The sequence below is a fragment of the Pongo abelii genome, chromosome 2 (assembly GCF_028885655.2).
Source record: "Pongo abelii isolate AG06213 chromosome 2, NHGRI_mPonAbe1-v2.0_pri, whole genome shotgun sequence".
Taxonomy (NCBI): Eukaryota; Metazoa; Chordata; class Mammalia; order Primates; family Hominidae; genus Pongo; species Pongo abelii.
Window position 1 is genome coordinate 185,337,706 of NC_085928.1, and position 26,504 is coordinate 185,364,209.

The 26,504-nt window shown below is 34.8% G+C and overlaps 1 protein-coding gene across 14 annotated transcripts in view; it reads left to right on the forward strand.

The window, feature by feature from the left end:
* NAALADL2 (N-acetylated alpha-linked acidic dipeptidase like 2) overlaps positions 1-26,504 on the forward strand; it is a 1,370,084-nt gene that overhangs the window by 921,312 nt on the left and 422,268 nt on the right. The gene's annotated exons all lie outside the window — the stretch shown is intronic.

The window sequence follows — 26,504 nt, forward strand, 5'->3', positions numbered from 1 at the left end:
AAAATAATATTTAATAAAATCTTAATACTATTAGTAATAAGAAATAAAGAGAGAAGAAAATATTTATTTTCAGAATCTTGTCATATTAACATGTTATTACACTCTAAAAAATGTTGACTTCCTATTCAGGGATGATTCTATCACATATATATTTTTTTCTATGTTCTATAAAAAGCTGAGTTTTTAAAAAACGAAAATTGATTTATCTTTTTTCATTAGATTTGAATTATTTAAACTTAGCATATACTATTATTTTTGTTTTTAGAGATGGAGTCTTGCTATGTTTCCAGGCTAAAGTGCAGTGCCTACTCACAGGCACAATCATAACTCACTGTAGCCTCTAACTCTGGGTCTCAAGTGATCCTCCTGCCTCAGCCTCCTGAGTAGCTGGAATTACAATGTGTGCCACTATGCCCAGTTGCATATATTACTCTTGTTTGCAATTGACTTCTAGGGCACTATACATATATATATGTATAGTGTATATATGTATATATGTATATATATACATATGTATATATGTGTATATGTGTGTATATATGTATATATGTATATATGTGTGTGTATATATATAATTTTTATTTACAAATTATATATATATAATTGCTATATATGTATATATGTATACATGTATGTATATACGTATATACATGTATGTATATACGTATGTGCATATGTATATATGTATATATGTATGTATATATGTATATATGTATATGTATATATGTATGTATACATATGTATATATTTATGTATGTATATATACATATGTATATATGTATGTATATGTATATATGTATATATACACATGTATATGTATGTATACGTATACATACATATGTATATATGTATGTATACGTATACATACATATGTATACATGTATACGTATATATACATATGTATACGTATATACATATACGTATACATGTATCTGTATATATGTATACATATATGTATACATATATACGTATATACACACATATATGTATATATGTGTGTATATACGTATATATGTTGTTGTTTTCTTTGAGACAGAGTCTTGCCCTGTTGCCCAGACTGGAGTGCAGTTGCATGATCTTGGCTCACTGCAGTTCCTGCCTCCCAGGTTCAAGCGATTCTCCTGCCTCAACCTCCCAATCATCTGGGACTACAGGTGTGCATCACCACACTTTCCTATTTTTGTATTTTTAGTAGAGTGAAGGTTTCACCATGTTGGCCAGGCTGGTCTCGAACTCCTGACATCAAGTGATCCAGCCACCTCAGCCTCCTCCCAACGTGCTGGGATTACAGGTGTTAGACACCGCGCCCAGCCACAGCACAATAAAATTTTGACTAAGAAATGAGATGTCTGTTCAAGCAATCAACCAGCAAGTGCATGAGACCTGATATTTTAGGCACTATGGAAGACAAAGAGGAAATATAATTACATTAAACTACCTTTACTGATTGCGCTCAGGCTGGCTGAAGTGTCAAATGAGGCTATGTATCAAAATTCTTGAGTCTCAGCTTGGACATCAGAAACTTAGGTTTATAATCTAGTTTTGCTAGTTACTTTGAAATTAGGATCTTCATTTAAACACAGAAATCCTTCTCTTTCTCATCTGTAAGGTAATGATAATAATAATAACAATAACAATACCTACTTCAGAAGATGCCTGGGAATACTTTATGTAAACAAAATTTTAACATACTGGCTTGCTTCCAATGTGGGTGTAGTAAATGGTAGCTGTTATTGTTGTCATCACCAGAAATGAAGTAGAGATTAATTAACAGTTTACTTTTGGTGGGTGTAGTAGTTACTAGAAGTGTTACCCAATGTGGCAAGTGAAGCTTGAACAAGACCTTGACAAATGGGTTGGCAGATAACTAAAATATTGTTCCTAAGATAAGAATTATAAGCACAATTATGGAAAACATGAGATTTTTGAGGGTACTGAGAACAACCATCCTGGAGTGAAAACTCCATATCTTGGATAAAAACAAACAATTTCAATAGGGATTTAAGATCACTTTGAAAGACGACCTTGGAAACCAATGGAGAAGAACCTAAACAGTGTTTACTAAATGCCTTCTCATCACTGCACCAAGTTGGGGGTAAGAGGAGTAGGTGGTAAAATGCAGAGGAGGAAAAGAAAGTCTTTAAGGCCCTTGAGGTACAGTCCAACATAAATCTTTAGAATGATGGATAGTAGAATTTTAAGGAATGTCAATTGCCTTCTGCCCCAAAGAAAAAAATAATATCCACTGGGCAAGGTGGCTCATACCTGTAATTCAAACACTTTGGGAGGCCAAGGTGGGAGGACTGCTTGAGCCCAAGAGTTGAAGACCAACATAGTGAGACCTCATCTCTACAAAAATTAAAAATAAATTAGCTAGCATGGTGATGCCTGCCTGTGGTCCCAGCTACTTGAGAGGTTGAGGTGGGAGGATTGTTTGAGCCCAAGAGGTTGAGGCTACATTGAGTCATGATCGCACCACTCTACTCCAGCCTGGATGACAGAGCAAGATCCTGTGTCAAAATAATAATAATAATAATAATAATAATAATAATGATAATAAAAGAAATAAAAGAAAATACCATTGTATTCATATTGAAGAGAGAAACATAAGGAGCCATGAAGAGGTTTTGAGAGTTCTAATTGATGTCATAGAAGAAAAGCTAGGCACCAGAGTGCAAGATGAAAGGAAGACAAGAGAGTAGACATGAGAAAGAATTTGAAGCCACAAAGGAAAAAGTGACTTTGAGGATGCATGAAGACCTGTAACAGGTGTAAGTTCTTGGCCAAGCACGTTTTTGTATGTTGACATGTGAAAGAGGTCTGAACATGTTCATATAATTACTATTGTTATTTTTCCCTTCTCAGAGCTGAATGTGAAAGTGTGAGGTCTCAGGAGACTGGATGGTCTCAATAGCTCAGATCCTTCTTGTTTATTTTGGAGTCTCTTTGCTTGCATTATTTTCAAACCGTGCTGTTTTCCTAGTCAATCATTTCTCTTAACTCTCAGTGAGTGATGGAACCTTCTCTTTTTAAAGTGAAAAATCATCCTTTAAACATTTTTATATCCTCTCCTTACTATTTTTTATTCCACTTGGCTTGCTTTAATAGACATCTTCCATCCACATGGGATCCATTTTCTTCTTGCTCTTTGAAAAATGAGAAAAGTAACCTACACTAAGCAATAGGTCACAAAGATCAATGGAGGAAAAGTGACAGGCTATGCTGCTGTATTATTTAGGCTTGACTCATCTTAAGTTGGTTACATTTATCACGAAAAGTAAGAAATGTATTGGAGAAAGGAGTTTTATTCATAGGAAAATCAGACTGATACTTCTGCCAACATTCTTAGTACATTATTTTCCTTTTCTGTATTAAAGAAAAGGATCATTCAGAGATCATTTGAAAATTATAATTAAAAAGAAAATGTCTTCTTATCTGTAAGAAAAAACTGTCCCGTAGATTTTTCCTTTTCTTTATTTGGTGTCATATTTTGATGTGAATTCTAATTCTAGTAATCAGCAACCACCCTACAAATATTGCATCTCTCATGTTGACAAATTTGTAATACAATATATGAAACAAACACACAGATATCAAATGGCTCATAGTTCTGAACCTAACAAGATGTGGCAGAGGCAAAGCAATGGAGAATTATGCATTTTCTGTCCTCTTTGCATAAAAAATTGATAACTTTGTGGCTATATCAGTCAAAGTAATGGTAGGTGTGCCCAGGGAGGTTCTACTTTATACCTTAAGTATTATAAATGAAGGGATTAGAATAAAGAGAATTGGGTTTATAGAGGCCAGTGTAGGAAATGGTGAGGAAACATAAGTTAGCAACATCAGGAAGTCATTAATGCCAGAAACCAGCTGACAACATGGAGCAGACACTGGCAAAGGTAGGGAGGTTACCTAAGTTCAAACTGGCCCCGGGGGGCAGCAGATAGCTTAGTTTATAGAATTATCAAATGTAGAAAAGCTCTAAGAACTGAAATGCATGCCATTGATGATGAAAACCATAAAATCGCAAGTGACAAATTTTTAAATAATTGGTTTTCATAAAGTTCATAGAGCTAAGCAATAGGAGAAATGGATTATTGATTTTGTCTAAGTTTCCCACCTGTAAGCTTACTGTCCCTTTCTAGATACATACACATACATACAGGGTTTTTTTCCTAATTTTGACATGCAATCATTTCTTCTTATTTATCCTTCTAACTTTGTTACATTAGCTTATAATATAAAATTCATCTTTTTATGTAATTATGATAGTATTTTAGATTTTTCATTCTTTTTTACAGAAATGATTACTGCCTTAGGAGTCTGATTCAATTACTGGATTAAGAAGCCATTCTATTTTTTTATTTTATTGTAAAATCAACAACCTAAAATATTCTAAGAAAGCTAAAGAATAATCTCTCATGTGAGTAGTTTTAAAAAAAAAGCTAAGGAAGACAGTCTCAAACAAGTTTAATGAGGCTCAGAGCTTGAGCTATTGTCTTTTAACCTATGAAAGTGACAGAATATAATAATTAAAATATAGAAATGTTTTAATGTTTTTCCAAAGGTAGGAAATAAACTCAATTTTTCTCTGTACTATACTGTGTTATCTTACTCTCATGTGCTCCCAGCGCAGTGAGGTTAAAATAGTTAATGACAAGACAACATGGTAGTCCGGCAGCCACACATTTTATTGCTGATTGCCACCATTCTAAATAGCATATCTTTAAAAGATAAATGAAGATTTGAGCACAATGCAAAACATGCTTATCCTTCCAGATTTGGCACGATAAGTCCATAGGTTAAAAGGTTTAGGGCCATGCCTCTGGGAAACTGGTCCTGGGAGAGAATTAGCCCCACAGCTGTCGAGTGATAGGAAGAATGGAAAGCACTGTGAAAATAACAAGCCATGGAACTGTAAAACAAAAATACTTAGGGCCTGCTCTAGGGTTCTAAATGCTGGCTCAACACTTATTATTGAAGGAACCAATTATTTTTTAACATATTAAAAATGTAGATTTAATTCCTATCCACCAATACTCATTGCAAACAGAAAATGGAGACCAGCAGTAATTGCGTAATCTCCAAAGTAGCAATCTCTTTCTATCAGTTTAACTCATTACCCTGAAATATTCTATTCTTGCCCATATACAATCATCATTTAAAATAATTAGTTAACAATTATCTAGAATACTAAAATGACCTCCCAGAAAACTAATCACCTTGAGGGAGCATTACACTTTTTTTATAAAGGAAAAATAGCCACTTGAATTAATGATTTTTCCAAGATCATGTTAGAGAAATATAGTGTGATTATCCATTTTAATTAAAAGACAATGGCAATAACAACAGCAAGCCACTCCTTTGTGTTAAGTGCAACTGGGAGAAAATACTGAGTGGTAATAACTAAAATTCATTTCTGCCTTCTGTGTAGGAAGGATATATCTAATTATTTAATGGAAATAGAAATAATGACATTTTTAATTCAATTTTATCAAGTCATGAACTGTTTGTACATACTATGTGCCTTTAATTTAATAGCTTGATACTGAAAAAAATTACCAACTTTTAATTTATGAGTAGTGACAATTATTTGTTTCCTTTTTATGATTATAATACAATGATAAAGCACTACACTCCTCAAAGAATTAAACATTAAATTATATGGAATAGAGATAATATCATGACATTAAAAGTGCTATGGGTTTATCTTTTATTTTTCTTCTTTGAATTAATAGATGTACATAGTTAAGAAATGAATTATTACTCTAAAACCTAGGACCAGAAATGAAGAAAGGAGGGAGGAAGAGCAAGCAATTTGTTGCCCCACCTCTTCTGAACTCTCCAGCCAGTCCCCTAAAAGGGGCCACTTTAATTTTTTTAAACTGTATCTTTTCTCATTTAGCTGTGTTTTCAATTACCATTTTATAATGCTATTTTGTGAATGTTAAATTGATGTCTTCTTAAGAAAGGAGATGATTGAGTATCCTTACATCTAATACTCAAGGCACTTCATCTCTACTCCCTATCTCCCTATTTTATGTATCTCCTATGTTTTAAACAAATCAGTATTTAGTGTTTTTGCTTGTATGACTACGTAAAGCATTGTTCACAGATTAGCCATGTGGTATTATTTATTTCCATAAATTTCCTGCATGAGATTTCAATTTTCTAAAAGTTCCTATTTGTTTCTCTACTTGTTTAGTTTTCAAGATATCTTTCATGAATTATTTCCCAAGTTACACAAACTTACTGAAAAATCTCTAAATGCCTACAAATATATCAGATGATCTTTCCATTCCATTCTTTTAAGCTGAAGATATTGGAGCATGTTTCCCTCTTTCTTTCTCTTCTTTTTGTAAACAGCCTAATAATTCCCTTTGCCCCTCCCTGTTGCTTCTTTTCCTAAATCCTATATATTCCCCTTCATGTTGGTGTCTTCATTTTGGAGGAAAACTTTCTCCAGTAACTTCTCAGAAAGAGTGGACAGGAGATAAAAGTGTTGAGATACAGCAAATTTGAAAATGTCTTTATTTAGCCTATACTTGGCTCGTTATTTGGCTAGGTATGAAATACTGGGGTAAAACCAATTTTCCCTCCTAATTTTCTAATGTTTTTTAGTTTACAGTGTTACAGATTCAATGCTGCTGTAATTCCTAACTGTTTGTATAGGATGACCTGTTTTGCCACTTATTCCAGGAAACATTTATGATCTTTTTTCTATATATGATGCGCATTGGTATAACTCTTTTTTCATTTATTTTCCTATAGCTCTCAGGGTGTGTTGTCAGTATGGCTACACATTTCCTTCAGTTTCAAGGAATGTTCTTAAATATTATTTGATAAAATACCCTCATTTTCTTTGCTCATTTTTTTAATTTTTTTTTTTTTATTTTCATGGGTATTGGGGAACAGGTGGTGTTTGGTTACATGAGTAAGCTCTTTAGTGGTGATTTGGGAGAGTTTGGGGTACCCATCACCCGAGTATATACACTGCACCCAATATGTAGGCTTTTTTTTCCCACACCCCCTTCCCACTCTTTCCCCCTGAGTCCCTAAAGTCCATTGTGTCATTCTTATGCCATTGCATCCTCATAACTTAGCTCCCACTTATGAGTGAGAACATATGATTTTTGGTTTTCCATTCTTGAGTTACTTCACTTAGAATAATGCTCTCCAATCTCATCCAGGTTGCTGCGAATGCCATTAATTCATTCCTTTTTATGGCTGAGTAGTATTCCACTACTCAGTGTGTGTGTATATATTCCACTACTCAGTGTATGTGTGTATATATCACAATTTCTTTTTTTTAATTTTTTTAATTATCCTTTAAGTTCTAGGGTACATGTGCACAACATGCAGATTTGTTACATATGTATATATGTGCCATGTTGGTGTGCTGCACCCATTAACTCGTCATTTACATTAGGTGTATCTCCTAATGCTATCCCTCTGCCCTCCCCCCACCCCACAACAGGCCCCAGTATGTGATGTTCCCCATCCTGTATCCAAGTGTTCTCATTGTTCAATTCCCACCTATGAGTGAGAACATGCAGTGTTTGGTTTTCTGTCCTTGTGATAGTTTGCTCAGAATGATGGTTTCCAGTTCATCCATGTCCCTACAAAGGACATGAACTCATCCGTTTTCATGCCTGCATAGTATTCCATGGTGTATATGTGCCACATTTTCTTAATCCAGTCTATCATTGATGGACATTTGGGTTGGTTCCAAGTCTTTGCTATTGTGAATAGTGCCGCAATAAACATACGTGTGCATGTGTCTTTATAGCAGCATGATGTATAATCCTTTGGGTATATACCCAGTAATGGGATGGCTGGGTCAAATGGTATTTCTAGTTCTAGATCCCTGAGGAATCGCCACACTGTCTTCCACAATGCTTGAACTAGTTTACAGTCCCACCAACAGTGTAAAACTGTTCCTATTTCTCCACATCCTCTCCAGCCCCTGTTGTTTCCTGACTTATTAATGATTGCAATTCCAACTGGTGTGAGATGGTATCTCATTGTAGTTTTGATTTGCATTGCTCTGATGGCCAGTGATGATGAGCATTTTTTTTCCCTAATGGCCAGTGATGATGAGTGTCTGTTGGCTGCATAAATGTCTTCTTTTGAGAAGCGTCTGTTCATATCCTTTGCCCACTTTTTGATGGGGTTGTTTGATTTTTTTCTTGTAAATTTGTTTGAGTTCTTTGTAGATTCCGGATGTTAGCCCTTTGTCAGATGGGTAGATTGTAAAACTTTTCTCCCATTCTGTAGGTTGCCTGTTCACTCTGATGGTAGTTTCTTTTGCTGTGCAGATGCTCTTCAGTTTAATTAGTTCCCATTTGTCAATTTTGGCTTTTGTTGCCATTGCTTTTGGTGTTTTAGTCATGAAGTCCTTGCCCATGCCTATGTCCTAAATGGTATTGCCTAGGTTTTCTTCTAGGGTTTTTATGGTTTTAGGTCTAACATTTAAGTCTTTAATCCATCTTGAATTAATTTTTGTATAAAGTATAAGGAAGGGATCCAGTTTCAGCTTTCTACATATGGCTAGCCAATTTTCCTAGTGCCATTTATTAAATAAGGAATCGTTTCCCCATTTCTTGTTTTTGTCAGGTTTGTCAAAGATCAGATGGTTGTAGATGTGTGGTATTATTTCTGAGGGCTCTGTTCTGTTCCATTGGTCTATATCTCTGTTTTGGTACCAGTACCATGCCGTTTTGGTTACTGTAGCCTTGTAGTATAGTTTGAAGTCAGGCAGCGTGATGCCTCCAGCTTTGTTCCTTTGGCTTACGATTGACTTGGCAATGCGGGCTCTTTTTTGGTTCCATATGAACTTTAAAGTAGTTTTTTTCCATTCTGTGAAGAAAGTCATTGGTGGCTTGATGGGGATGGCACTGAATCTATAAATTACCTTGGGCAGTATGGCCGTTTTCACGATATTGATTCTTCCTATCCGTGAGCACGGAATGTTCTTCCATTTGTTTGTGTCCTCTTTATTTCCTTGAGCAGTATATATCACAATTTCTTTATCCACTCATTGATTTCTGGGCATTTGGGCTGGTTCCATATTTTTGCAATTGCAAATTTTACTGCTATAAACATGCATGTTGAAGAATCTATTTCATATAATGGCTTCTTTTCCTATGGGTAGATACCCAGTGGTGGGATTGTTGGATCAAATTGTAGTTCTACTTTTGGTTCTTTAAGGAATCGCCACACTGTTTTCCATAGTGGTTTTACTAGTTTGCGTTCCCGACAGCAGTGTAGAACTGTTTCCTGTTCACTGCATCCATGCCAACATCTATTGTTTTTTGACTTTTTGATCATGGCCATTCTTGAAAGAGTAAGGTGGTATCACATTGTGGTTTTGATTTGCATTTCCCTGATTATTAGTGATGTTGATTTCTCCTGTTTTCTGATGCGACCTTTGAGTATTTGGCTACCTGTATTGACATCTCAGTTTCTTTACTTTTCTCTTCTATTATCTTTTCTGTGTATCTTATCTTGTATTATCTTATTGTATTATCTTGTTGTATTTTCTTATCTTGTTTGTTTGTTTCTGTCCCTGGAATGTGCCTTGATTTTGTCTTTCAGCTTTCTATTTAGTTTTGATATCTACTGTCATATCTTTGATTTCCAGGATCTCTTTCTTGAACTCTGATGTATAATTTTAAAATAACACTGTCTTGCTTAATGGATATAAAATTTTTCACAACATTAATTATAAGGATGTGTTCTTTCAAGTTGTTTTTTTTCTGTGCAATGTCTTCTTTTGGTGCATATTTTTTTTCCATTTGTTTGCTTTGTTTATTTCGTATTATGGCTTTTCTTCCAATATTATTGATTCTATGCTAGACTTTCTATTTAAAAATAAAATAACAAAAATATAACTGGAGACTTTGCATGGCCATAGGGAAGAGGTGCTTGTCTGTGGATTTTGTTTCCTTTTATGAGATAGAATCTTCCTTGTGTCTCTCTGTCTCTGACTGTATCTCTCTGTGTCTTTGCTTCTCTCAATTTCCAGTGTCAAATATTGGTAATTTCCCTTGGTTCAACTAAACACACGCATACACATAAACATGTATGTACCTTAATATGAAATCATTCTCTTTTACATTATTTTTATATCACTCTCACTTTACTCTATTTTCTCATGTAATTAAAATAAATATTTGCCACTGTTCTTTAAAATATCTGTAACAGCATTAACGAACTGGAAAATCTGTAACAAGTATCTCAGTCTGTAACTAGAATATTGCTGTGACTTTAACTGAAGACATTCTTCTGGGTTTTGTAATCTTTCAAATATATTCACAAAATAAAACTGATATTGGGAAACAATGCGTATTGAAATATCCTGTGTATTAGAAATTAGTTTCCTAGTTAAGAAGCTGCTTTGAAAACAGATTTGACATTCAATTTGAGTCCTTTGGGAATTAACACAAATGCATTTTCATCATCATTTCATTATGATTTGAAGCAGTTATAGTTGTGTTTTCTGGTAACTGTATTTCAGGAGTAAAGTGGCTGTGTTAGTGAAGACTTACCCATGACCAACCTATGTAACTAGATTTTCTGATTCAAATAAAGAAAAGAGTAATAAATCTCTGTGTGTGCATACTCACAAACTTGTGTGCTTGCATGCCCACCATCTCTCCTCTCTCATTCCCTTTTCTTAGAAATATATAAAGGGTCCTAACTCATTTCTTTTATCTTAAGATCAGAAAATATGTCTTTTTCCTCTGCATAAAACAAAACCAAAAGAACAGTTCCACTTTAAGACCATCAATGGTGAATACTGAAAATCAAAGGAAGAGAATATGATGATGGGTGAAAAGAAGGCAAGAGAAAAGATGGCAGGAGAAATGTAGCAAATTTCAGGTTCTGAGGAATTGATTTGAAGTCTTATAGTGCTATAATTCCCTTGGGTTGTACATTCGGGAGTGATATTACCAGTTATCCGCTGTTTTTTAAATTCTTGTTTAAATTACTCAAACATTTTAATATTCCCCCTGAGTCAAATAATACATAACCTACAGTGAAGGAAATTATTTTTGGAATGCAGCAGCTGAGACCCAAGCTTGATGTTCCCAAAGCACACCTACTCCCACCAGTTCCTTCTTGCCTAAATTAATGGAGTTCTAATCTCCATTTTTGAAGACAAAGAGACCCTTTTTTTTTGAGTCAAGTATAAAATGGCAGATAAATGTATTGCCTTACATGAGGAACAGATTATAAATTTATGTTTGTGTCGGTATAATTAAGGTATTTATGAGAATAAAATAAATACTCAAAAGACAGATCACAAGTTAGTCAGTGGAGGAAAGGAGACATATGTTGGAGGAAGAGTCAAACTGACATTTTTTAACAATATGTTCTACTTATATTCTCTATGACTATGTAGTAACTTGGGGAAAGTACATTTCTGTTGGAAAATCTGATGTTGTTAGTGTATGAAAATCATCTTTCTCTTAAATTGTCAAAGGAGAATTATGCATCATAGAGCACAACTTTCCGTATAACTTACTTCAGTCACTATTTGGAAATTTATTCTAGGCCAATTGGGTGGGTGATATATTTGATTCCATATTATTAGCACGACTTTTACAGAGAAAAACAAAATGAGTACATCAGATAATTATGCTGTAAACATTTGCAATAAGTTCTCTAAATTTTAGTCTAGAGCATATGGAGAAAGATGAGTGTGTGGGCCACAGTGATGAGTTACAGCAATAATTTGTTTTTACATATTAATATAAAATATTGACATGATATTCTTACATATTACATTATTTCATTATTTTGGTGAATTTTTGCAAAAATCTATTTAGATAATATTATTATACTCATTTTACAGAAGAGAAAACTAATCCTAATTCACAGAGTATTACTAAATTTTCTTAAACTGCACTACTAGTAAATGGAATAGAAGTCGCTTGGTTCCAAATCATATTTTATTTTCACAAAGGTTAAATCATTATGACCTATTGTATACTTTGATAAATTTATGTAAAATTAGATTTTATGGATTTTACTGATTCCATGAAAGCAAAATAACATGTTTGGTGGTCATCCTTCTTAGTACAGAAATCAAAATACCAGGTCGGTCTGAAATTGTGTGTACTTTTGAGTGTGATGAGATGGAACATTTGAAATTGTATGACCTAAAAAAATCTGAGATACATAGGATACAAGACATGCTTAACATTAATTATGAGGCTTTGATGTATTTTCAATGGAATTTATAATTTTGCAAAATATTGTCTGATAAATTTGAAAGCAACTGTATTGAAAATAGTTACATTTTACAAACGAATCTCTAACACATTTTGGTGTCTTTTTTTTATACTTTGAAAGGACTATAGCAGGTGTGAGTGTGTGTGTGTGTGTGTGTGTTTATAGCCAGTATGTATATATGTAGCAAATACATTCATGTGCCATTTAATAATGGAGATACTTTCTGAGAAATGCATCATTAGGTGACTTCATTGTTGAGACAGTATTATAGAGTGCACTTAACACAAACACATTGTGTAGCCTCCTAAACAACTAGGCTATGTTGTATAGCTTATTACTTCTAAGCTACAAACGTATGTAGCATGTTATTGTATTGAACACTGTAGGCAATTACAATGCAATGGTAAGTATTTGTATATCTAAATATATCTAAACACAGAAGAGGTACAGCAAAGTATGATATAAAAGATTTTAAAAAATGCCACCCCTGTATAGGGCACTTTTCATGGAGCTTGTAGGAGTAGAAGTTGCTCTGGGTGGATCCGTGAATGAGTAGTGAGCAAATGTGAAGGCCTAAGACGTTACTATGCATTACTGTAGGCTTTATAAACACTGTACACTTAGGTTACACTAAATTTGTTTTAAAAATTAAGTAATTGCACTACAATGTCACAATGAGAACAATGCCACTAGAGTTTTTCCGCTCCATTATAATCTATGGAACCACCCTCATATATGTGATCTGTTCTTGAGCAAAATGTCATCATGCAGCACCTGACTGTATATATATGTAACAAGTGTGCGTGTGCCTTTGTGTGTGTGTATATATACATGTTACTTTTACATACACCTGATATGTGCATGTGTAAATATATATGTAACAAGTATGTGTGTGCCTGTGTGCATGTGTGTGTGTATATATACATGCTACATTTACATGCACCTGATATGTGCATGTATTAAATATATATGTAACAAGTATGTGTGTGCCTGTGTGCGTGTGTGTATGTGTATATATATATATATATGCTACATAATATATACACCTGATATGTGCATGTGCAAATACATATCCACAAACGTAGCAGGTGTATATATAGGTAGCCTGTGTGTGTGTGTGTGTGTGTGTGTGTGTGTATGTGTAGCAGGGGTTTTGTGCTAGAACCAAGAGCTTGGAACTGGTACAATGAAAATATTTTACCTGAAAGGTATGCTAAGTAAAAGTCCCAAGTTTCACACATTTTTGAGGATCAAAGTGAAGAACTCAAAGTGAATTATTAGGTAATCATATCTACTTCTTCCTAAACCCTTCATCTGATTGTGTGCTAAAATTTAATACTAACTGATCTTTCCATCTCCATAAAATCCTTTGAGATAACAAAATCCTACGTTCTGGTTTCTGAAGGATGGTATTCTGCAAATGTAAAAGTTTCCCTTAACTTCCAAAAAATAATTGGGTTAATCCAGCTACCAGAAGTGTGAAATTGAGAAGCTGCTTGCTAAGATTGAATTTAATATTGTCACATGTCATCTGAGAGCTGCTTGTCTGATCATGTTGCCACTGGACAAAGTAAGCCTTACTACAAAGGATAAAAGAATGATTATTTCAATATCCAGTCATAGTTCATCACCAAACTCTGAGTAAAATGGAGAAAAAAAGACGTTTTATCTTATATGACTCTATGCATTTCTCTGGGAAGTCATTTATCTGGTTACTATCTAGGAGAGCAAAGATAATGGGAAAAATCTTCCATTATTCTCAACTATAATTTTAAATATGAAATTTTAATAAATAGGTTTTTGGTTATTTCTTTTAAAAGCCCTCAATATAAGAAAATGAAATATTAGAAACTTATTTTATAAAATATATTTGTGAACCATAAAACCCTATATAAAACGGGAATTATTATCACCATTAACTACTGATGCTTCTAATCTTATTCTCTAATGGTTAAAAAATGACTAGAATTTAGAGTTACTGCCAATATATGGGGGGGATTTTATAAAAATAGCTTTATTCATTTGCATGTTAAGCAAGAGTGTGATTACTGATGGCCATAAGAGTCCCTTGCTGCTTTAAGCTCTGCTCTGCTGCTGACTCTACATGTGTAGCTTTGAGAGGTCCTTTAGCCCCTCCAGCTTTCCTCATAGGCAGGATGTGGCTATTGTACTTGATGATATCCCAAACATGCTTCTGATTCCAACATTCGATGGTGCTGTGATATTTCTCCCTTATTACAAAAGACATTCACTTTAAAAGTATAAACACTGTAGTAACTTTTTTCTTTCATTGTTTTCAATAAAAGTGTAATGGAAGTAAACTGACAAGTATAGGAGGCTTTCGGAGCATAAAGGAGAAAGGCTGGCAGCTCTTGAGAACCTCTTTGCTTTCAGCTGAGAGCAAGTAGAGAATGCTTCCTCTCTGGCCCTGAATGTCACAATATTGTATTCAGAATCATTGAAATGTCTGACAACGCTGTTGATTAAAAATGAGAATCATTAGGCCATGTCTGCCGTTATAGGATGAAGGGTAGTTTGAACAGTATGGAAAAAAACTATCCCAAAAGGATGATTTGTCTTAGACAATATTACCAAAATTTCAAATTATAATATGTATAGTAATTTGCAGTAATTCACTTTTCTTTTTTTTTATATTTAGCTTCATCTTAAAAGTTCCCCTTCATTGGTAATGCTTTGAAAAATGCTGGATTTAGAATTATGAAGGGACTATCAACTAATATTACGGATGATATTATTATTATTATTTTATTTTATTTTTTTGAGACGGAGTCTCGCTCTTTCGCCCAGGCCCGACTGCAGTGACGCTATCTCGGCTCACTGCAAGCTCCGTCCCCCGGGTTCACGCCGTTCTCCTGCCTCAGCCTCCTGAGTAGCTGGGATTACAGGTGCCCGCCACCGCGCCCGGCTAATTTTTTGTATTTTTAGTAGAGACGGGGTTTCACCGTGTTAGCCAAGATATGGATAATATTATTTACAAACCATTCTGTGTGCTACAAAAGTCCTTTGAGAATGATATGAGCTGGGCACGACGGCTCATGCCTGTAATCCCAGCCCTTTGGGAGGCCAAGGCGGATGGATCACCTGAAGTCAGAAGATCAAGACTAGCCTGGCCAATATGGTGAAATCCCGTCTCTACTAAAAATACGAAAATTAGCTGGGTGTGGTGGCAGGCTCCTGTAATCCCAGCTACTCAGGAGGCTGAAGCAGGAGAATCGCTTGAACCCAGAAGGCAGAGGTTGCAGTGAGCCAAGATCGTGCCACTGCCCTCCAGTGCCACTGCCCTCCAGCCTGGGCGACTCCATCTATTAAAAAAAAAAAAAAAAGATAACCACTGAAATGGCTATTATTCATCTTTCAAAATCTGTAATACCTCGAAGTTCTGCATGACCTTTAGGAAAACTACATCCACAAAACATTCCTTCTAGTTTCCTAATAAGTTTTAGAAGAAATATTACCATTCTGAGCTAAAATAGTTCTATTTCCTTAGGGCAAATTCCTACCATAACATGAAATAGGCAAATACAATTACTGTAAAAAACAAAAAACAAACAAACAAAAAAAAAAAGTTCAGCCATAGCATCTTAGCGTTTAAAGGAATAACCCTTAGGAGTTCACATAATTTTTTTTCCACTGCTTCCTAGGCAGACCAGACCTCATTTAGTGTAGCTGGCATGTTGCCCTGCAGACTCTACTGAACTGCTAGTACGGAAGTCGCTATGTTTTCAGCAAGCCCATTCAGTTTTTTTAAAGTTCCATCATTACATTTTTCATTATACTGACCTAATACCTAGCTATATTTAGCTTGCTCACACTCTGCCTTCTGGAGCGAAAATATATATGTCTGTGCATTCTCTGTATCTACCTAGTATCAATTAGAGTTTTCTGTTTTCCTGCATGTAACAGAAAACTCATTAACAGTGGACTTCTCCAAATACTTCTCTAAATATTTTTCTCACAAAATGAGAAATCGAATGAAACGTTGGTGTTAATTCAGTGTCTTGAAGATATTAGACCCAAGGCCTCTGTCTTTTCCTCATGGTTGCTGATGAAGGCTGAAGCTATAGCCATCATTGCAATATTCCACTTGGAGAGAGAAGAAAGGCACATGTCCACTAAGGCTACCTGATCTTTTAAAGGGTCTGTTCTTAAAGTCGTGACCAACATATGCCTCATTGGCCTTAGCTAAAATGGGATTTGATGAAATACATTTTATACCTGGGCACGTTGCCATACTCAATAAAATTGTAATTCTATTAATGAAGAAGTAGGGAAAAATTGGGGTAGTATCCAGCAGTTTCTGCCACACTAACCTTGCATTATTTTAGGATGGCTGTAAGATCCCAACTAAGTTTTCCCTTCCTCTGGCTAAAAGCAATTCCAGTTACCTTGAGCATTCTTTTTGCCATCTCTCATTATGAGCATCATCATCTTCCCAAAGTGAAGTGCTTTCGTAAAATATGTTAGAAAGAACAGGACATAGTATTGCATTTGTGGTCAGACAGTGGCCATACTGTCTCCTGATCTGTACTTAGTGTGTTTTTGTTCAGGCAGCCTCAGAATGAGGAATAGTTTTGGTAACTACTCGGCTGCAATTGAACATGCAACCAATCAAAGCCATATGAAATTGTTTTACATGGAATGAATCGAAGCTCAGATTTCCCTGTTCCATATTAATTTTTTTGTCAAACGTATTGAGAAGTAACTTAAATATAATAAAATGCACCCAATTAAATGTAAAATGTGTTGAGTTTGGCCAGTGTAAACAGTTGTATAATCATGACCACAAACCAGATACAAGGAATGTTTTTAACACCAAAAATTTATCTCATGTTCCTTTCCTGTCAATCGACTGCCACCTAATCTAGTCTAACCACTGATCTAATTTGCATTAATAAAGATTTATTTTGTCTATTCTAGAACTTCTTATCTATGGACATATGTAGTAATATCTTTTATGCCTGGCATTTTTTGCTCAGCATGTTTTTAAAATTCATCCATGTTGTGTTTATCATTAATTTGTTCGTGATTATTGCTGAGTATATTCTATTTTATGCTCATATCAGTTTGCTAATCCATTCTTTTGCTAATTGTCATTTGGACTGTTTCCAGTTTGAAGCTATTATGAATCAAGGTAATATGAATGTTCATGTACAAGCCTTTTTGTAAACATAGATTTTCTTTTCTGTTAGCAAATATGCAGGAGTGAAATTGCTAGGTCACATGGTAGGTGTATTTTAACTTTATAAGAACATGCAAATCTATTTTCAAAAGTGGTGGTACTGTATTACACTCCCACCAGTAGTACATGACAGTCTCCTTGCTCTACATCCTTGAAACACACATATTGTCAGTCTTTATTTTAACAATCTAATATGTGTGTATTTGACTCTGATTATAGTTTTAATTTTCATTTCCCTGATAACAAATGATTTTAAGCATGAGCATGTTTTTTATGCTGATGGACATAATATATCTTTTTATGGAAGAATCTGTCTATGCATATTTCTCTGTATATATGTACACACTTTTTCTTACTATTGATTATTTTTATATATTTCAGATGTAAGCCATTTGTCAGATAAATATATTGCATATATTTTCTACCAATTAGTGGCTTGAATTTCATTTTCTTTATAACTACTTTTTAAAAACCAGTTTAGAGTTTCAATAAAGATAAATTTATTTATTTTTATTTTATTGCTCGTATTTTTAATATTATGGCTTAAAAATCCTTCTCCTTTCCCTGTCATAAATACGTTTTCTGATTTTTTCTTTTAAAAGATGTATATGCTTGGCCGGGCATGGTGGCTTACTCTTGTAATCCCAGCACTTTGGGAGGCCGAGGTGGGAGGGTCATTTGAGATCAGGAGTACAAGACCAGCTTGGCCCACATGGTGAGACCTCGTCTCTTCTAAAAATACAAAAATTAGCTGGGCGCGGTGGCGGGTGCCTGTAATCCCAGCTACCTAGGAGAATGAGGTAGAAGAATTGCTTGAACCTAGGAGGCAGAGGTTGCAGTGAACTGAGATCATTCCAGTCTGGGTGACAGAGTGCCGAGTGCCACTCCATCTCCAAAAAAAAAAAAAAAAAAAAAAAAGAAAGTTATATAGGCCAGGTGTGGTGGCTATAATCCCAGCACTTTGGGAGGCTGAGGCAGGTGGATCACTTGAGCCCAGGAGTTTGAGACCAGCATGGACAACATGGAGAAAACTCATCTCTGCAGAAAATGGAAAAATTAGCTGGGCATGGTGGTGCATGCCTGTAATGCCAGCTATTCAGGAGTCTGGGGTGGGAAGATTACCTGAGCCTGGGGAGGGAGAAGCTGCAGTGAGCTGTAATCGCACCACTGCACTCCAGCCTGGGTGACAGAATGAGACCCTGTCACAAATAAATAAATAAATAAATAAATAAATAAATAAATAAATAAATAAATAATTCAAGTTGTATAGTTTTACTTTTACCTTTAGAGTGTACATTTGTGTAAGGTGTGATTGAAAACACATTTTTTTTCCCATATAGTTAGAAAGTTAGCCAACAGTATTTAGTGAAAAAATCTTACTTTTCTTATTGATTTACCTTGGCACTATTGTTGAAATCAATTGCTCATATAAGGTTCAGTCTACTACTGGACTCTCTATTCTGTTCCAGTGATCTATTTGTTTATTCTTATAGCAATATAACAAAATCGATCACACTAGTTTTGTAGTTAGTCTTGACATTTTTTTAAAAAGTGCTAGTATTCCTAATTTTTTTCTCTTTCAAAATAATGTTAGTTCTTAAATGCCCGTTGAATTTCAATATAAATTTTAAAATAAGTGTGTCAATATCTATAACATAGCCCATTAGAATTTTGACTGGGATTGTGTTGAATGTACAGAGCTATTTGGAGAGAACTGAAATATAGCATTAGCAGTGTTGTGTCTGCCAACTTATCAACCTGAAAAATCTCCTAATTTATTTAGGTATTCTTTAATTTGTTTTTCAGCATTGTGATTTGAAGCTCTATTATTATGTGTGTACCTATTTAAGTTTGTTATATATTCTTGATAATTGACCTCTTTATTATTCTAAAATGTCCAGTTTAAATCTCTATTAGTATTTCTTATCTTGAAGCCTTGTCTGATATTAATACAGTCACTCTAGCCTTTTCCATCCTTTTAGTTTTAACCGATCTGTCTTTATATTGAAGGGACTTTTGTATAGATAATATATCTACTTCTTTATCTACTTTGACAATTAATTTGTGTGTTGTTCTCATTGACATTTAACCTAAATATTAATATGTTTGGCTCACATTTACCGTATTCCTATTTTCTATTTTTCCCATTTGTTCTTTGTTTTCTTTTCCTTCCTTTATATTATTTGTTAATTGAGTATTGTATTTTAGTGTTCATTTTACCTCCTCTACTGACATTTTAGCTATGCATCCTTTTCCTGCCCTACCCTCAGTGGTTCCTCTATGGTTTACAATATGCATTTTAAAATTATTTCAGTCTACAAATAAGTTGTTTTTCTATTTCATATATAATGTAAAAACTTCATGACAGTATACCTCCATTTTTCTCTCCCATATTTTGTTGCATTTTAGAATGCTTAATTCAGCAATTGCTATAGACCAGATTATATATTGTTATTATTCTCATTTTATACAGACAACTATCTTTTAAAGAAACTGAAAGAAAAAAAGTATTTTTATACCCTCATAGTTATCAATTTCTTCATTTCTTTTTGTATGTCTGAGTTTCCATCTGGTAACGTTTTTCTTCACCCTAAAGAACTTATTTTAACATGTCTTGTGGTATCAGTGACTAATTCTTTTTTCTGCTAAAAAATTGTTTTATTTTACTTCAATTTTTACTTGAATTTCATTTTAAAGGATATTTACTTCAATTTTAAAGGATATTTATCCTATAGAAGGCCTTTTTCCTTATTTTTTCTTTCATTGCTTTAATGATGTTGTTCTATAGACTTGTGGATTACATTGTTTCTGGTAATTTGTTCCTATCTTTGTTTTCCTGTATGTGGAAAGCAACTGTTTTATTCAGGGAGCTTTTAAGAGTTTTTATTTATTATTGACCTTAAACCATTTGGTTATGATAATGGCTTGGTGTTCTGTGTGTTTATCTAACTTGGTGTTATTTACACTTTTGGGATTTGTGGACTGTTATGTTTCATCAGAGTTGGGTATTTTCCAGCCATTTTTATACTCAAATATTTTTCTACTTCCCGCATTTGAAAGTCTGGGACTAAGTTTACATATGTTAGATAGCTTGCTATTATCCCACAGATTACTGAGGCTTTGCTCTCTTCTATCAGCCTTTCTTTTTATTTTACCATGCTTCAGCTGGGGTTGTTTCTGTTACTTTGACTTTGCATTTACTGAACTCTTCTGCAGTTTCTAATCTACTGTTAATCCCTCCCAGTAAATTTTTCATTTCAGGTATTCTGCTTTTTTGATTTTAGGAGGTTCATTTGATATTGTTAATAGTTTGTATTTATTTGTTAACCTGGCCTTCTTTAAAAAAAAAATTATTGAATTTAGGCCACATGCAGTGGCTCACACCTGTAATTCCAGCACTTTTGGAGACCCAAGCAGGCAGACTGCTTGAGGCCAGGAGTTCAAACCCCGCCTGGCCAACATGGTGAAACCCTATGTCTGCTAAAAATACAAAAATTAGTTGGGCCAGTGGTGCATACCTGTAATCCCAGCTACTTGGGAGGCTAAGGCTCGAGAATCAAATGAACCCAGGAGGTAGAGGTTGCAGTGAGCTAAGATCGTGCCACTGAACTCTAGCCTGGGTGATAGATGACACTCTGTTTCAGAAACAAAAACAAAAAAATCATCAAATTTGTTTATAATAGTTTGGGGTTAATTCATCATCTCTGATATTATCAGTTTTTTTTTAATTGTTGTTCTTTTTTCTTGGGATTGTTACTTGTTTTTGCTTCTTCACATCTCTACTATTTTTGCTTAGATACTGAACTTTGTGAATGTTACATGGCTGCACATACAGATTTTGTCTCATTCCTTTAATGTTATTGATTGGGACAGGGGGCAGAGAAATTCTAGGCAGACAGGGGCCAGTCCCTGGCAAAGCCCCATTGTCAGGCATAAAACCTGTGACCATGGCCCACAGTGAGAACTTATATCCCTGTTTTCCTGCTGAAATGTGTCCTTTTCCTAAACCACCCATGGCCTGTACTGCACCCCATCCTGTGTCTATAAAAGCCCCAGAATCAACTGACAGACAGACAAGGAGCAGCTGGACATCAGAGACTATGTCTGGACATTAGAAAGAAGCAGCTTGACTTCAGAGGGACAGCTTGATGGTGTAACTTCAGAGAAGAATCCAGCTGGAGACTTCCAGACTTCAGGGGAAGATTACCTTCCCACCCCATCCCCTTTTCAGCTCCTCTTCCTACTGAGAGCCACTTTCATTGGCAATAAATCCCGCCCCCTGCATTTACCATCATTCAAATCATTCCTGTGACCTCATTTCTCCTGGATGCTGGGCAAGAGCTTGGGATCCATGAGTGCAGATAAAAGAGGGCCCTCTGAGCTGTTAACACTTAAGCCATCCACAGATGACAGCACTAAAGGAGCACTGTAACACTCCCTCTGGGGCTTCAGGGGTCACGGGCACCCCCAACTCCAGACACTGCCATGGGGCCTACACGGAGTTTGCTCCTGCCGATACCCAAAAGCACTCACCCTGGCTCCTGCACCTGCTTACCTGTGCTGTCACTCCCACAGTGGGTGGAACAAAGCAGGTCGGAGTTAACGGAGTTCACCTCTGCTCCTGCACTCCAGTTCCCGCCTTGTTCACTCACACACTCCCTCCTGCAGGGAGTTGAGATCTGTAGGCTGAGTAAACGAGGCACCCTCTTTGCAGGTCCTGCAAAGGGGTCAGGTAAATATCCTGCTTCATTATGTCGTGCTTTGTATTGCCAGGTAGTTCATTTAGTCATGAACCTCAGTAGTCTTTCACTTTGTGTTCCTTGATAGTGATTATTTACATGGCCTTGTTGAGTCTCACTCAGTGCATGCACAGCTTAGATTGCATCTGAAGTCTCAAGGGCACCCTTATGTGAATTTCTGGAGGACTTTCTATGTGAAGCTCCTACTTCCTTGTACTCTGTCCTGCAAATACCAGCAGTCATAGCCTTTTAAAACTCTGATATTATCTTTTTAGCTCAACACAACTGGAAAGTGTTTCTGGGTGAAAACTTGGACAATCATAAGACTCACCTTGTTGCCTCATTTCAGCATTCAAAACATGTTACTGTCTGAAAACAATAGTGTCCAGGTTTCTAGTTGTTTACACTGGGAGAGATAATCCTGCACCTGTTAGTTCATCATGGCTAAGGGTAGATAACCTTCAGGCACTTATAAATGCAGGACATTGCAGTTAGTCTTAGTAATTTGCAACTTGTAGGTTGAAATCCACCTTTTCAACATGTCCACATTATTTGGCTCTTACCTAACACTCCAAGATTTTTATTGGTTGCGTATTTTCAAGTGCCCAGCTTGTTTCTACCACTGCAGAATAGGCCCATGGGTGCTGAGTACCAAAGTAAATGCCATGACTCTTTGTGATTCAGTGTGAATTTTGTGGACAGATTGCCTGCCCCCAAATTTTGGACCCACTGGTTAATAGATTGTACCCTTGGGCAAGTTACTTAACCTGTTTGTTCCTCTCTCTCTCTTTTTTTTTTCTGTAGAATAGTCTTCTTTCATTATTTTCAGCTAGCTCGTAGGCATGTTGTGAAAAATAAAGGAGTTAAAATATACGCAAAGCACATAGGACAGCATCTACTACCTACAGTTAAAACTGTTATTATTAATTCTGACCCAAACTACAAACTATCCATATTCTCACTTCTTATCTACCTATCTTTTCAGCTCAACACAACTGGAAAGTGTTTCTGGGTGGAAAGCTTTAGTCACTTACAAATGCAGGACTTCACATTTTGACTTAGTCTGTTTTTATGTCTCGTATGGTTTCCGTTAACAGTTGTCCACAATCCACATCTTTTTTTTTTTTTTTTCCTTTTTTTTTTTGAGATGGATTCTCACTCTGTCACCCAGACTGGAGTGCAGTGGCACAGTCTTGGCTCACTGCAACTTCTGCCTCCTGGGTTCAAGCGATTCTCCTGCCTCCGCCTCGGCCTTCCAAAGTGATGAGATTACAGGTGTGAGCCACCACACCTGGCCCACAGTCCACATCTTAATTCCCTCATTTTTGTAAATATTCCTCAAAGATTTGCCTGATTGAGTATGGCTTATTATCAAGGCTGTGATCCAGATAGCTTTATATTTCCCATCCAAATTTCTGATTAAAGAGTACCAAGAATTAAATTTTGTAGAATGCCACAGAGGGGTTGGTGGAAGGTTGTGTATGTTTACTCAGAGAAGCATATTAAAATACTGACATCCATGTCTCTTTTTCTTCCTCCACCATCATTCTTACCATCTACCCCACAAGGTTGCCCTAGAACGTGCATTTTGAATGGATGTCTTGTGTGTTTGTTATATGTATTTTTCTCTCTATCCACAATGTGAGAAATGTAGCAACAAATACATTTCTCCAGCTTGACACTTTTCAGCATCAGCATTCAATAATACTTAAATTTTACCATTTAGGTCTCATTTTTCCATTTTTTTCTGCAAAGAATTGCATGACAAAAATAAAGTCAAAATTATTGCTGAAATTTCTGTATAAAATACCTGCAACATCCTTTCAAGCTATCAATTAAGTATCCTTATGAAAATAAAGAAAATAATACAAACTTTTTCACAGGTAAGCCCATACAATGCTGTATTTTAGAAAACAATCCCTTTTTTCTAGACATGCAGAAATGCAGAAATCATATATTTAGTAATATACTGTAGAATTTTAAATAAAGCTTCTTATGTTTTAAGAAACTGCAAAAAGCATATTGTCTGAAAGCGTATATTACAGATGCCATTTAACTACATGTCTTTGCCTATGACACTTTCCATTTTACAGAGTATAGGAACTCTGTGTCTGAAAACTGAATATAATGAAATCTGAGTATTACTCAATTATAAAGGTTTAAACATTGTTTTTTTAAAATTTTCAACATCTTTTTTCTATGGAGATATTTCCAACTTATGAGACAAAAGGTGCTAAAGAATTAATAAAAGTTACCTTTTACTGTATAAGACATTTGTTATGAGAATATGTCTCTTTTTTAACATTACCTAAAACACTAAAAGAAAGGTTTTATAATGAGCAACCTGAAAATATATTTTATTGCATAATAGAAATACTTTGTCAGCATCTTATACTTCAGATCAGCTTAATAAAATATAATTTAGTATCCATTTGCATAAACTTTCTACAGTTATTATGGCTGAATAAATGTTTCTTATGCATTCTTAAAGTATTTTGGTTATTAAGTTCAAAAACATTAATGTTTTACTTGTTTTCCATGCAAAATAATTATTTTAGTTCTATTTGACAATTTAAACTTTAGTTGTAGAGGGGAAAGCAAATAAATGCAATATATATTTCTGCCATGTGAAAAAGATTAGTGACAGTTCAATTTTGCATTTTTTATTGTCTAAAAATATTTTCTCTATTTAATAATTCCTCAAGTATGTGTATTTTAATATTTATTTTAAGCCTCAAAAAATCATATTTATTAGTAATGATTCATAATAATCTTCTTAAATTAAAGTATTTATATATTTTAAATATCTCATTTAACATGTTTTAAATGCTCTTTTTACAAATGTATATTTCAATTTCTTAGTACATTTATTTACTGAATTTCTGTCATGATAATATTATAGAGCTATAATGAGTTTAGACAGTTTTTCAGTTCTTTTAAATAAGAACTCACAAAAAAATTAATGATTTGGCTTATATGGTTAATTTTTTTTTTGTCTTAGAAGGTAATTGATAGGTACAATTTCATGTGAGTAAGATTCAAAGAATAGCTGTGTGTAACTTTTTGTGTGACGTGTGTCTCATTGTGGAGCAACAAGTGACTGGTGGGTTTGGGACAGTGAGAACAGCCATAGGTAGTGGCAGCAGCGGGCCTGAATGCTGGGATTTTGATGCCACCTGTCAGGTGATGAGATTGCTCTTTTGAAGGACGGTTTTTGGTGCCCTAGTTTTCCTATTAACCCACTTACTACTATACTGCTCACTTTCCCTTCTCTGGGACTAACTGCTGTGTCTTGTCCTATCTTTGATATAGAATCTTAAACATTTTCAGTGGAAGCTCTTAATTTAGGATATTGGTACCACGGGAGGGGAGCGCCTTAGAGAACTGAAGTACTCTTGTATTTTTTTACCTTCCAGGATAAAAGCATGCTGTTTGGATAAGCACTGAAAATAGTTCATGGAAAGAGTCCTAGCTAAAAATAGAAAAACAAATGAAGTCAAACATGAAGAAATTTTTCAAATGGTTCATGAAACAGTATGACATTATTTTATACTTCCTTAAAAGTTGAAGATTTTGAAGGGTAAACACATGCCTGGTGGTCTGAGGCAAAAATCCTCATGCTTGTGAAATAAATATTTGTAGATAGGAATCTTTCTGTTTATTTGTTTTTTAATATGATGTTTTGAGAAAATAATGGAAACTCTCAAACACTGCACATAAAATTTAGAATATATTAACATTTAAAATAGTAATTTGCCATCTGTTCTTTATTGAATTCAGAAAAGATGAATATCCACAATACAAATGACCCATGGTTATAGGAAAATATCACTCTTTGAGCCAAATGAATTTCAGTGAGACTGATAGATTTTAAAAGTTATATTTTAAGGCTAGCAGTCTGAAGTGAATAGAACAATAATTAATTTACTCTTAGCATTTATTGTATAACTTAATGTGGATTCTCAGAGCAGATTTAAATTTCTTTTTTTAGTTTAGAATATATTTCCACTGTCTGAAACTAATCTTGGCAAAATATGGCCCACTGCTTGTTTTATAAAACAAATTGTATTAGAACAAAACCATACCTACTCACTTACTTATTGTCTGCCTGCTTTCATGATACAACTGAGTCAACAGTTGTGACAGAGACTGCATGTCCCACAAAAGTTTTTACTATCTGGCCCTTTAAAGAAAAAGTTTGCTGACTTCTGTCTAAACCATAAAACTACATCCAATGAGGTCAAATGTATTATATTCTAAGGAGAATGAGTATTATAAAAAATTTATGTTCAATGTATTTTACTTAGAAATTCTGCAATTGCATA